This window comes from Rhinoderma darwinii, chromosome 1, assembly GCF_050947455.1.
Source record: "Rhinoderma darwinii isolate aRhiDar2 chromosome 1, aRhiDar2.hap1, whole genome shotgun sequence".
Lineage (NCBI taxonomy): Eukaryota > Metazoa > Chordata > Amphibia > Anura > Rhinodermatidae > Rhinoderma > Rhinoderma darwinii.
The window spans coordinates 623,598,603-623,612,642 of NC_134687.1; the positions used below are offsets into that span (position 1 = coordinate 623,598,603).

At 41.7% G+C, this 14,040-nt stretch overlaps 1 long non-coding RNA gene across 1 annotated transcript; it reads right to left on the bottom strand.

Annotated features, from left to right (window-relative positions):
* Positions 1-3,754: 3,754 nt before the first annotated feature.
* LOC142747825 (uncharacterized) lies at positions 3,755-6,102 on the bottom strand. The gene is made up of 2 exons (XR_012882064.1): positions 5,965-6,102; positions 3,755-5,382 (listed from the first exon to the last, which is right to left on the bottom strand). It is a non-coding gene; the product is annotated as an uncharacterized LOC142747825 (long non-coding RNA).
* Between the last annotated feature and the right edge of the window lie 7,938 nt (positions 6,103-14,040).

The following is a 14,040-nucleotide window of genomic DNA, read 5'->3' on the forward strand; positions in this document are numbered from 1 at the left end:
GAGTATATTTTTTGGTATTATATATTTTTCAGTTTTTATTATTATTTTATTTTTTTATTATTTTTTATTTTTCATTCTTTATTATTATTCTTTCCGCACTCAGTCACTACACTTTTTATTCATTCTTTTCATTTTATTTTATTATTATAATTGTTATTAATTATGCATAATCTCTACATTTTGTGTAGCCATGTGTGTACACAGTGAGCATACATCGGGTCTCCTTTTGTACACACCTGGCACATTTATCTTTCATGCTGTCAAATATAGGTGATGCCTCCGGAGGACATATAGGGTTGTTCGTCTAATAATTACGCACATACTTATAGACATTATGCACTGAGGATGAGACGCTTGTCTTATACAGAATAATTATAGAATATTGTATGATGGATGCACATTTTGTGTATCCCTTACCGAGTGTACACTCTTATATGTGTGTTGAATGGCATCTCTTGCTTGATGGCACAGTGTATTGGCAGTGCCATCATTCAACATGGCTGCGGTAGGTCTATGGATGCAGTGCGCGTGCGTGTGGTGAGGGGCCATTCATGATGTAGTTCACGGCGCAACATGGACTTGAGTGTTGTGCAGTTGCGCACTACTCACTTCCGGACACCGTGTACTGCGTTATTGACGTGTCGTCTCCTCTCTCGCATGCGCCAACAAACATCTTAGAAATAAGGTAACAGTATTAAATTTAAATCTATTTAGCTTCAGCTGTGTGCTGACTATTTAAATCTTCTTATCACACTAATCCAGCACCCCCTGACGAAGACAGGTGCGAAACGCGTGTTGGGGTGTTGGACAGTGTATTGGCAGTAAATATGGCTTATGGTGGGTGAAGTATCATGTGATATAGGGTCCTATGGTTCTTTGATAAGTATCTATATTAACTTTGTTATGGTGTAACTATGGTCCTATCATGGGAATTATTGTCGTGCATATAGTGGGTGTATATATAGTATGTCATTTCTTGAAATTGACTTGTGCTATCACCATTTTTTGCCCTGCCCCATGATATACACTGTCCTTGTATGTACTTTTTGTACATTTGTTTTTATCGTTGTGTTCTTTTAAAACGGTATGTACAACTGTTCGTGTGTCTTTAAATAAAGATTTTTTTATTTTTTCTATACAATGATGGATATGGTCTTATTATAGCATCTAAGTGAAGTTTTCTCGGTTTACACACTACACTGATCATTGCCTCCAGTTGGCCAAATACAAATTATGTCCTCCAATTCTGATTTGACCATGACTCTTGTTGACGACAAGGCTAGATTTCGTCCTGTGGCCACCGCCAACCACCTGCTCTGGTGAGTGCTATATTTTTTTGGGTTCCTGCTAAATTATCCCCAGAAAAAAAACATAGACACACACCTTTCACCGAAGTCCTGGAGCCAACAAAGTACCAAGACCCAAATAGAAGTTGCGGGACAAGGGAGTCCTACAAGTCAATTGTCCATTTGGGTTCATCACTAGGACCAAGACCATTACACCTATGAGTATTATTGACCTGTGAAAGCATACACACAATTTCTATCTTTAGCAAAAATTAGACAGCATGAGACATGGTCAGGCATGAGAACATCCCAGAACTGGAAAATGTATTGATTAAAAGAGATAAAATTCAACGGACACACCAGTTACATAATAAAAGTTACAGACGTCAACAGGAATGGTGGTCAGCCAATATAGATGGATGACTGTACAAATGGAAAATATCAATATCTCATGAATGAATAGTAAGAAATGTTACAAGCTGATTGTGAGACTATAATGCAAAATAGATAGGGTAGCAAAATGAAGAACAAGTTTTTGAAGGAGAGAAGATAGGAAGCCTGAGTCTAGATATGGTTGTTTCAGCATGGAACGTTCCTTGTATTTTCTCCCGAACATGTTCTTCCACCTTGTTGCGGTGCTGGGGGAGTCAGAGGAGAAAACACAAACACGTTCAAGTCGTCGTTCCCTGAGACGTCGGTCAAGTCATACCGCTAAAGCCATAACCTGATCTAGGGAGTCAGAAGAGCTCCCTTTGCTCCTCCGTTCTGAACTAATTCTGAAGCAGGGAGCTGATGGTTACCTGCTTCAGAATTGAGTTTGATTGTATCTGCGTCCTGAGGACGCAGATACAGTTGACAGCGGGACATACACTCGGCCGCCCGGGACAGTGGTACACCGCCCGGAATCCGGGACTGTCCCGCTGAATTCGGGGAGGTTGGGAGGTATGTCACAGTATGTGGATTTCACTGATTTGCGGGCAATGTGATTGGCACTGTTATAGTGGTATGTGGATTGCACTGATATGGGTGTACTGTGGCTGGCACAGTTATCACAGTATGTGGATTGAACTGATTTGTTGGCAGTGTGACTGGCACTGTTATGGTGGTATGTGATTGCACTGATATGCGGTCATGGGTACTGGCACTTTTCTAAGGGGGTTTTTATGAGGCAATTCTGTGTCTGATAACTGAATCTGCGTTTGTGTGCATTCATACATGTGTGTGATACTGGGTCCATAAGCATCAGCATGCCACCTTGACAATATCCTGCGTATGCCCCTGGTTGGTATGAAGGTTGAAGGTGCGGATATAGCCGGTCGTATTCCAATATACAAAGACTGCTCATCTCTGGAGAACTGTTCTTAGTGCTATGACTCATTTCAATAACCAGAGGCAGAGTGCAGCCCCAAAACTGCGGTTATGGGGTAGGGAGTTTGACCTCTAATTGAGCATTCATAGTGTCCAGGCAGACAAGCGTGGATATTTGCATGCATCCCCCATAGATCTCTTACTTTGCCATACCAGCTAGACTAGACAGCGGTTATGAAGTGCAGCTCTTGCTGTCATGCACTCGGCACAACTATGCCTTACATCATTGACTCATTGATTTTAATGGTCACCATGTAGTACTTCATTTCCCCTGTGGTGGCGCTGCATGGAAACTGGGCCATGCTCATTGACCACTGTTATTAATAACCACACTGAGTGGGAACTGGTGCTTGTCCCTGCTATTACTACATTACATCATGGCACTGTTATGGGTGTACTGTGGCTGGCACTGTTATGGGTGTACTGTGGCTGGCACTGTTATGGGTGTACTGTGGCTGGCACTGTTATGGGTGTACTGTTGCTGGCACTGTTATGGGTGTACTGTGGCTGGCACTGTTATGGTTGTACTGTGGCTGGCACTGTTATGGGTGTACTGTGGCTGGCACTGCTATTATAGTCACACCTCCCAACTTTCAAGTATCACAAAGAGGGACAACCTTTTAAAAGTAGGCCAATGAACTTAGGCAACCGGCCACCACATGATGTAAACTAACCAATGATAGCTCCCCTCCCTCTGAAAAACACATTAGATGCCGCTGTTGCTATTGACAGCAGCATCTAATGGGTTAAACCGCAGGAATCGGCGCACACTTAGATTCCGGCAGTTGGGGCAGGTGCCAGGCTGTGTATAACAACTGTGCTCCTGCCGCTGATCGCGTGAGTACACTGGCAGTACCCACCCGATCAGAGGACAGATATATCCATCCTTATGTGGGAACTAGCTCCTGCATAGGACCGATATATCCATCCTTCGTCGTAAAGGGGTTAAAGTGGTTGCATTTATATGGCTCACATGATAAATATCTCTTCTGTATGTGCATATTATCCAATACATCATGGATACAGCCATATTGGATTATCATAATATATACTAATACCTGACTGCTATATAATATTGAGAAATGACGAGGAGACAAAGCTTTTAATATTAAAACACAATTTATTTAACTGAAATTCCTAACTAAAGCTACTGATCCAGAAGAAGGCAAAAACCCTGCGCACGTTAAGCCAATTTGTGCCACAGGGGAAAATTCCTTGTTGACCCCGAGAAAAGGCGATCAGTCCGAGAACCCAGGATCAGAGCTTGTAATGCAACTAACTAAACACATCTCATAGATAGCTATGACAGAGCATTATATAGTAACTTATATCATTACGTATACGGCATATACAGAAGTTGTCCAATCCCAGTTGTGGTCCTCGATGTCCCGCTATCATGCCGGCTGCTCCTCTACTGATCGGACTCTGGAGATCACAGCACGACTATGGTCATCTCAGCTGTGAAAGAGAAAGAGAAGTTGTCCAATCCCAGTTGTTGTCCTCGATGTCCCGCTATCATGCCGGCCGCTCCTCTACTGATCGGACTCTGGAGATCACAGCACGACTATGGTAATCTCAGCTGTGAAAGAGAAAGAGAAGTTGTCCAATCCCAGTTGTTGTCCTCGATGTCCCGGTATCATGCCGGCCGCTCCTCTACTGATCGGACTCTGGAGATCACAGCACGACTATGGTCATCTCAGCTGTGAAAGAGAAAGAGAAGTTGTCCAATCCCAGTTGTTGTCCTCGATGTCCCGGTATCATGCCGGCCGCTCCTCTACTGATCGGACTCTGGAGATCACAGCACGACTATGGTCATCTCAGCTGTGAAAGAGAAAGAGAAGTTGTCCAATCCCAGTTGTTGTCCTCGATGTCCCGCTATCATGCCGGCCGCTCCTCTACTGATCGGACTCTGGAGATCACAGCACGACTATGGTCATCTCAGCTGTGAAAGAGAAAGAGAAGTTGTCCAATCCCAGTTGTTGTCCTCGATGTCCCGGTATCATGCCGGCCGCTTTTCTACTGATCGGACTCTGGAGATCACAGCACGACTATGGTCATCTCAGCTGTGAAAGAGAAAGAGAAGTTGTCCAATCCCAGTTGTTGTCCTCAATGTCCCGGTATCATGCCGGCCGCTCCTCTACTGATCGGACTCTGGAGATCACTGCATGACTATGGTCATCTCAGCTGTGAAAGAGAAAGAGAAGTTGTCCAATTCCAGTTGTTGTCCTCTATGTCCCGGTATCATGCCGGCCGCTCCTCTACTGATCGGACTCTGGAGATCACAGCACGACTATGGTCATCTCAGCTGTGAAAGAGAAAGAGAAGTTGTCCAATCCCAGTTGTTGTCCTCGATGTCCCGGTATCATGCCGGCCGCTCCTCTACTGATCGGACTCTGGAGATCACAGCACGACTATTGTCATCTCAGCTGTGAAAGAGAAAGAGAAGTTGTCCAATCCCAGTTGTTGTCCTCGATGTACCGCTATTATGCCGGCCGCTCCTCTACTGATCGGACTCTGGAGATCACAGCACGACTATGGTCATCTCAGCTGTGAAAGAGAAAGAGAAGTTGTCCAATCCCAGTTGTTGTCCTCGATGTCCCGGTATCATACCGGCCGCTCCTCTACTGATCGGACTCTGGAGATCACAGCACGACTATGGTCATCTCAGCTGTGAAAGAGAAAGAGAACACTGCCCTCCTATGGCCTTCTCCTGTGACATCTGTTCGTCCTATAGGAAAACTTAATTCCCTGTTATCCCGGCATAATACAGTTTTATTAACATCCGTGCTGGAGGTGGTCCATGGTCATAGACCCTCTATACAGACCAAACAAGGTCCAGGGTCTCGCAGAACACAACCATGGGATAACTATTAAGGAGTCTTTACATGTGTGACACGGAGGAGTTATAGGAGGACATTAAACAAGGCTCTTGCTGAAGTCAATGCATTGATTCTACGTATTTACCTTGACCTGTATAATCCATGTGTTATTTATTTATTTCAGTTACTTATATAGCGGCAACATATTACGTACGCAGTGCTGTACAGAGGGGTCCTCTTTTACTGTCCCCATTGGGGCTCACAATCTACATTCCCTATTGGTATGTTTTTTGGGTGTGGGAGGAAACCGGAGTAACCAGAGCAAACACAGGGAGAGCATACAAACTCTATGCAGATGTTGTCCTCGGTTGGATTTGGACCCAGGACCCCAGCGCTGCAACAGTGCTAGCCACCGTGCTGCCCCACATGTGTGTTAAGACATCAGAAGGCGCCAAATATAAAACTATAAATAGAATTGTCACGTTACATACGATTTTGATGAATTTCACAGTTCTTGTCCTCATCTTCAGCTGCCGTCCAGATCTCCTCCCTGCAATGAAATAATAAGGGCAAAGTTTGCGCCATTTTAACTTTGTTTAATCCACGTTTATTAAAGTAAACTAGGTCTTCAAATTTTACGGAAAATGTATTTTACATCGCCGCTTGCGACTGTTTGGTACAGTTTACGCAAAAACCTGCCATAAACTGCTGAGTAAATTCTGACAATAATTTACAACAACCCCCATCCCTCAAATTTTCAGATGAAATAAACGTATACATTGCGTACATACTTAAATGTCTGGAGATTGGCGGCAGATTTTCTCCATGTTACTGTTTTCTTATTGGCTCCAAAACCTGAAAGTAAAGAGCACAACCCCCTATTGCCGCGTGTATAAGCCACGGCCCCAGGTGCCATTTTGTTCTCTCCCCGCCATGCGTCGAGTGTATGGTGTTTTTTGTTTCCAGTGTTCTGGATTCCTGATGAATTATCTTGTGTCTTCTCTACTCATCTTCTTATCTTGGACGCAGCAGTTGCCACATGAACCCCAGATTCCATAGAATGAGTCATTGTGACATCATGCAGTGAGGTAACAATGGCCGCGTGGACTGATGATGTCACAAATATGACCAGAAGTGACATCTCCTGCTATTCATAGTATTGATAGAAAGTTATTACAATGTTACCGTGCACGTTGGTTAGTATTTCAATGCAGGGTTCTTAAAGGAAAACTACACACTAAAACACTGAGGTACTAGAAGTCCCAGCAAACTCAGTAATGAATGATTACACACTGGAAAATTGAAGAACTATAAGTCTCAACCTTTTCTAGATAATAATAAATGCACAGTGGAGCAGAACAGCAGGGCTCACCTATCCTAGGGCTGATGTAAGACATAGTTAAGGCTAGTGAGGGCTGGGACCCATTATTTTTTTGGGTGGGTGGGTGTCATGAGTAAAGCACAATTTAATAATTTTCCACAAAATGACAGGAGTCACTACAGACATTCAGTATTTACTATATTCTTATTTTCTTCTCAGTTTTCCAAACGAATCATTCTAGGAACTTTATTTTATGTGACGTTTAACGCCATAAGGAATAATGGAGATGATGTTTTATCTGTCTGATGATAAAGAAATATTTTAGTAATTGGTTTTGATTAAATTTTTTTTCCTATTTTGCTTCTGCAGCTTCCATGTTCTACATTACATTACAAGCTGCTTTGTGTTGATGAGTGTCCATCCCGACAGCCGCACTCCCTGTCAGCTCAGTCTCCAGCCCCTCCTGTCTTCTCCGTAACGCAAATCTAAGCTCAATTCTGATCACATTTGATTTGATATAAACAGAATCGGTTTATCTTCCCCGACACATACTTGTAAGATGTGAGCGGAGCCTAAGGGCTATCTACACCTTTGAAAGGCAATTTTTTTTTTTTTATTATAAATAATATATTGATTACATGAAAGATTGTTTCATTTGACGTACCTAACGTTATCTTGAATATTTTAGGACAGTATGAAAAATATTTTCTTTACATCTGATTCTTTTGTTTGCTTCGTTTTGTAATGTGTCATAACATGTTAAACACTGTGTAAAAAATACATTTTGGGCCAGTTCACACATTGCGTAAATACTGCAGATTTTCCGCAATGGAATTCGTTGCGGAAAATCTGCAGCAAATACAGTAGCAGCAAAGTGGATGAGATTGAACAAGTCTCATCCACACGATGCATAAATAGTGAGCAGAAATACCGCTCAGAAATTGACGTGAAGTTCATTACGCAGCATGTCGATTGTCTTCTCGTAAACGCTGCTTATATGTTGCGGGATTTCCCTATTGAATTCAATGGGGATGTAAATCCCGCATCAAATAGCAGTTGTTACTAAAGGTAATTAACCTCTCAAATATTGTACTATCACAAGCACAGATAGAAGTGTTAGGGATGGGTTTAACCTTTTGCCCAGTCTCTAATTTAGATTTTTTTGAAACAACTAAAGATGTGCATCTGTTTGCAAGGAAACTGCTTCTAAAAAAGCACTTTAATACAGCTCTTTGCCGAGAGGGATGAACAACTCACTCTTAAAGCACTTGATGAATTACTTTGTTGAACCCAAATTTCCACCGAGGGTTAGGGGGCGCTCCACCACATTCCCACCCATGTCAATGTGTCCTGCAGTAGACACTTTTGTTAGATTGGTTACAAATGAATCGAGGATGGTGTCCTTATATCATACTCATAACAATCTTAATGGGGCACAAAGAGAAGCCCTAGGACAACTCAAAAAGATGAAAACAGTGGTTATTAAGCCAGTGGACAGGTGTGGTAATGTGGTGGTTTGGTCCATTGATAAATATGAAAGGGAAGCGTTTAGACAGCTCAATGAAGGGTTGTGCTATCAAAAACTTGATGGCTGTCTGTCCCCTTGCTAACTTCAAGGCCCAATTAGATAGGATTCTGTGGAGGTCGTTTGAACTTAATATTATACCAAAAACTGCACTTGAAGGTTTGGTTGTGGATAAACCAGTAATAGCAACCTTGTATCTACTTCCCAAAGTTCACAAAAGCCTAGTGGATCCTCCGGGGAGACCAATAGTCTCCAGTAAAGGGAGTCTATGTAAGACAGTTTGCCGTTTTATTGATTTCTATCTTAAACCCTTGGGGAGTGATTTACCCTCATACATCCGGGACTCTACAGAAGTCCACAATAGATTGGAGAGAGTATTCAAGGGACATGATGATTGTTTTGTGACGTGTGATGTTGAGTCACTGTACACTGCAATCGAACACAAACATGGTATTGAAGCCACTAGGTTTCACTTAAATAGGACCAAATTACAACCTGATCTTATTGAGTTGTTAATTCTATTATTGGACTTTGAATTACACCACAATTTGTTCATGTTCAAAGACCGCTATTTCCTACAGAAGAGAGGAGTGGCAATGGGGGCGACTTGTGCGCCCTCATATTCCAACCTCTTTCTAGGATATTGGGAACAGAGTCTACAACTACCTGATGCAGAAGATGGAGGCATCCTGATTTGTATGCGTTTCATCGATGACATACTATTTTTGTGGCATGGAGAGGTAGGAAAATTGGAAGCTTTCCTTGCGGGTCTGAATGTCAACCAGCTCAATATCCAGCTGACTTCCAAGGTGAGTCGGACGGATATTAAGTTCCTTGACATCAGATTTATTAAAGCCACAAATGGTTTGATTGGTACTGACATTTTTTAGAAAAACGACATCTGTCAACTCCTTCCTTAATGCAAAATCGTCTCATCCCCCACAGACCTTGAGAGTAGTTCCAACAGGGCAATTTTTAAGAGCACGTCGGATTTGTTAGACTGAGACTGCCTTTGAAAATCAGGTGTCTGACCTATCGAAGAGGTTTTGCGCTAGAGGATATAAAACTAAGGACATTGAGCCAGGATATGTGAAAGCAAAAAATACACAAGGAAATAACCTACTTATACCTAAACCAAAGAAAAGGGACAACAATAAACAGGTAAGATTCATTACTGGATATCATGCTCAATTGTGTGAAATGAAAACAATCTTTGAGAGATTTTGGCCGATCCCACATACAGATGCAGATTTGAGTTTAGTTTCATCAGATTTTCCTCTGATTACTTCACGTAGATCACACAATCTTAGGGATATTTTGCTTAAGAGCCACTATGTAGCCCCTACATCAGGGTTTATTTTTAATTCAAAGGGGCCTAAATGGGGATCATACCCGTGTGGTGATTGTGGAGCGTGTTCGCTGATGATCGGATCTCAAAATTGTATTAATTCTTCAGGGTCAAAGGAGTACAAGATCTGCCACAGTATCACCTGTCGTTTAACTGCTGTGATCTACTACGTGAGTTGCCCCTGACAATTGATATACGTGGGTCTCACATCTAGAACTTCGTGTGAGGATCTTGGAACATGTAAGGGACATTAACCCCTTCACGACCACCCCACGTACATTAACGGGTTGCAAAGCTGGTCGTTGTGCCTGCAGCCCGTTAATCCACGTGTGCTCCTAACAGAGCACACAGACGCTCCCCGCAGCCCGGCATCTCCCAGTACAGGCTTCTACTAGCAGCCTTAGTACTGGGGGAAAACATCGGGTCAGATCACAGCGGTGATCCGAACCGATTAACCCCTTAATTGCGGCAGTCAATAGTGACCGCCGCATTTAAGTTCTTATAGCAACATCGGCACCCCGCTACGCGATTGCGGGGGGCCGATTGTTGTGGAGGGGCGATTAGTATGGCAACCGGAAGCCTAACAAAGGCTTCCTATCTGCCATTACGTTAGCCGATTAGGCCCCGCCCGGAGGCGGAGCCTGATCGGCTTGCTGTCAGTGAACAACTGACAGTTCTAATACATTGCACTACATGGGTAGTGCAATGTATTAGAACATCAAACAAACAGTTGGACCTTCAAGGCCCCTAGTGGGACTAAAGAAAAGTGTAAAAAAAAAAGTGTAAAAAAAGTAAAAATAAAAGTTGTAAAAATACAATAAAAGTTTCAAATAATAACACAAAACACAATCGCCCTTTTTCCTTTATCAAGTCATTTATTATTGAAAAAAATAATAAAGCCATACATATTTGGTATCGCTGCGACCGTAACGACCTTAACTATAAAAATATTATGTTATTTATTCCGCACAGTGAACGCCGTAAAAAAACAACTAAAAAATACTGACATAATTGCTATTTTTTGGTCACTTTGTCTTCCAAAAATTGAAATAAAAAGTGATCAAAAAGTCGCATGTATCCAAAAATGGTACCTATAAAAACTATAACTCATCTCGCTAAAAATAAGCCCTCATACAGCTCCGTCAACGAAAAAATTAAAACCGTTATGGCTCTCACAACTTGGCGACAGAAAAAATCCATTCTCTTAACAAAGGTTATTTTATTGTGCAAAAAGTTGTAAAACATAAAAAAGTTCTATAAATTAGGTATCACCGGAATCGGACTGACCCGCAGAATAAAGGTAACGTGTAATTTATAACGCGTGGTGAACGCTGTATAAAAAGAATTAAAAAAATAATGTCAGAATTGCTGTGTTCTGGTCACCTTGCCTCCCAAAAAAAAAAGGATAACATGTGATCAAAAAGTTGCATTTACCCCAAAATGGTACCAATAAAAGCTACAGCTCGTCCCGCAAAAAAAACAGCCCTCATACAACTACGTCTATGAAAAAATAAAATTAGTTAAGGCTCCAATAAGCCAGGAAATAAAAATATGCAGTTGTGCCGGCCCGAGGGAAACATTTCTTCTGTTTCAAGTGGCGAATTATCAAGGCCCCTAAAATTAGGGAACCAGGAAGGGGAGGGCCCAAACATATCTGCTGAAGCGAGGGTGCCCGTATTATACCAGGACAACACTTCTCAGCAAAATTCCTCAAACTGCAAAGGTGCGGAGTGTGGACCAAAAGGGGGATAAGAAAGGACACAGTTTATCAGTGCGACACCGGCCTGTGCAGAAAGGAATGTGTCACAGCGTAACACACATCTATGGATTATTTTATTGTTTTTGTTTACCCCATTATTATACCACCTGACTATGCCCCTTATATACTCCGCCCGGCTTACATGTACCCCCACATTATAAACGGAAACACCAGTAAGACTCAATACAAGACTACTACAAGCAAAATCCACACTCCAAAAGCCAAATGGTGCTACCTCCCTTCTGAACCCTACAGTGTGCCCAAACAGCAGTTTACTTCCACATATATGGCATCGTCATACCCGGGAGAACCCTTTTAACAATTTTTGGGGTGTGTGTCTCCAGTGGCACAAGCTGGGCGCCACATATTGGCATATCTATAGAAAAAAATCCCATTTTCACTCTGCAACATCGAGTGCACACCAATTTCTGCCAATCACCTGTGGTGTTAATATGCTCACTACACCCCTAAGTGAATACCTTGAGGGGTGTAGTTTCCAAAATGGGGTCACTTCTGGGGGGATCCACTGTTTTGGTCTCGCAGGGACTTTGCAAATGCGACATAGCGCCCAGAAACCAATCCAGCAAAATCTGTACTCCAAAAGCCAAATGGCGCTCCTTCCCTTCTGAGCCCTACTTTGTGCCCAAACAGCAGTTTATGACCACATATGTGGTATTGCCGTACACAGGAGAAGTTGCTTTACAAGTGTTGTGGTGCTTTTTTTCATTTATTTGTTGAGAAAATGAAACATTTTCAGCTAAAACTACGTCTTATTGAAGAAAAAGGATTTTTTTTAATTTTCACTGCCCAATTCTAATAAAATCTATGAAACACCTGTGGGGTCAAAATGCTCACTACACCCATAGATGAATTCCTCAAGGGGTGTAGTTTTGTGAATGGAATCACTTTTTGGGGAGTTTCCACTGTTTTGGTCCCTTAGGGGCTTTGCAAATGCGACGTGGTCTCCGCAAACCATTCCTGCTAAATTTGAGCTGCAAAAACCAAATGTCGCTCTTTCCCTTCTAAGCCCTGCCGTGTGTCCAAATAACCGTTTCTTACCACATGTGGGGTATTGTTTTACTTGGGAGAAATTGCTTTACAAATGTAGTGGTGCATTTTCTCCTTTTAGTCCTTGTGGAAATTAGAAAAAATTTGCTAAACCTACATTTTCTTTGAAAGAATGTAGATTTTCATTTTCACGGCCTACTTCCAATAATTTCTCCCAAAAACCTGTGGTGTCAAAATGCTCACTATACCCCTAGATAATTTCCTCAAGGGGTATAGTTTCCGAAATGGGGTCACTTTGGGGGGATTTCCACTGTTTTGGCTCCGCAAGAGCCTTTCAGACCCTACATGGTGCCTAAAATATTTTCTAATAAAAAAGGAGGCCCCAAAATCCTCTAGGTGTTCCTTTGTTTCTGAGGCCTGTGCTGCAGTCAATAAGTGCACTAGGGCCACATGTGGAGTATTTCTAAAAACTGCAGAATCTGGGCAATAGATATTGAGTTGCGTTTCTCTGGTAAAACTTTCTGTGTTACAAAAAAAATAGATGAAAAATTAATTTCTGCAAAAAAAAAAAGAAATTTGAAAATTTCACATCTATATTGCCTTAATTCCTGTGAAACATCTAAAGGGTTAAGAAACTTTCTAAATGCTGTTTTGAATACTTTGAGGGGTGACGTTTTTAAAATGGGGTGACTTATCGAGGATTTCTAATCTATAAGGCCCTAAAATCCACTTCACAACTGAACTGGCCCCTGTAAAAATAGCCTTTTGAAATTTTCTTGAAAATGTGAGAAATTGCTGCTAAAGTTCTAAGCCTTGTGATGTCATAGAAAAATAAAAGGATGTTCAAAAAAATATGTCAATCTAAAGTAGACATGTGGGGGATGTTAATTAGCAACAATTTTGTGTGGTATTACCATCTGTCTTACAAGCAGATACATATAAATTTAGAAAAATGCTAATTTTTTTCAATTTTTTACTAAATTTTGGTGTTTTTCACAATTAAATACTTAATGTATCGACCAAATTTTGCCAGTAACATAAAGTCCAATGTGTCACGAGAAAACAATCTCAGAATCGCTTGGATAGGTAAAAGCATTCCGAAGTTATTACCACATAAAGTGAAACATGTCAGATTTGAAAAAATTGGCTGCGTCCTGAAGGCCAAAACAGGCTGTGTCCTGAAGGGGTTAAAGAAGCCATGAAGACTGATGACCCTGAAAAATTGAGTAAATTGAAACCAATACCTCGTCATTTTCGAGAGCATCATCAAGGGAATTGGAGGCTCTTGAAGTTTAGAGGTATTGATAAAATCTAGTTAGGAAGTAGAGGTGGCAATATCCAAAAAACCCTTGCTCAACGCGAATGTAAATGGATTATGAATCTACAGACCGGTTTCCCTAAAGGGTTAAATGAAATGGTCAGCTTTGGTCCGTTTTTGTAATAATTATCAGTGAGTGCCAACCTTTGTTATGTTTGATCTTATGTGTGTAGGAAGGATATCTCAGGAAGTTTCTTGTTTGTATTTCTAGAGTGGACCCTATGTTCTTGATATCAGATGTCTGTATAGACTGCAGTGATACCCTGGATCTAACTGAGCTATGGAGTT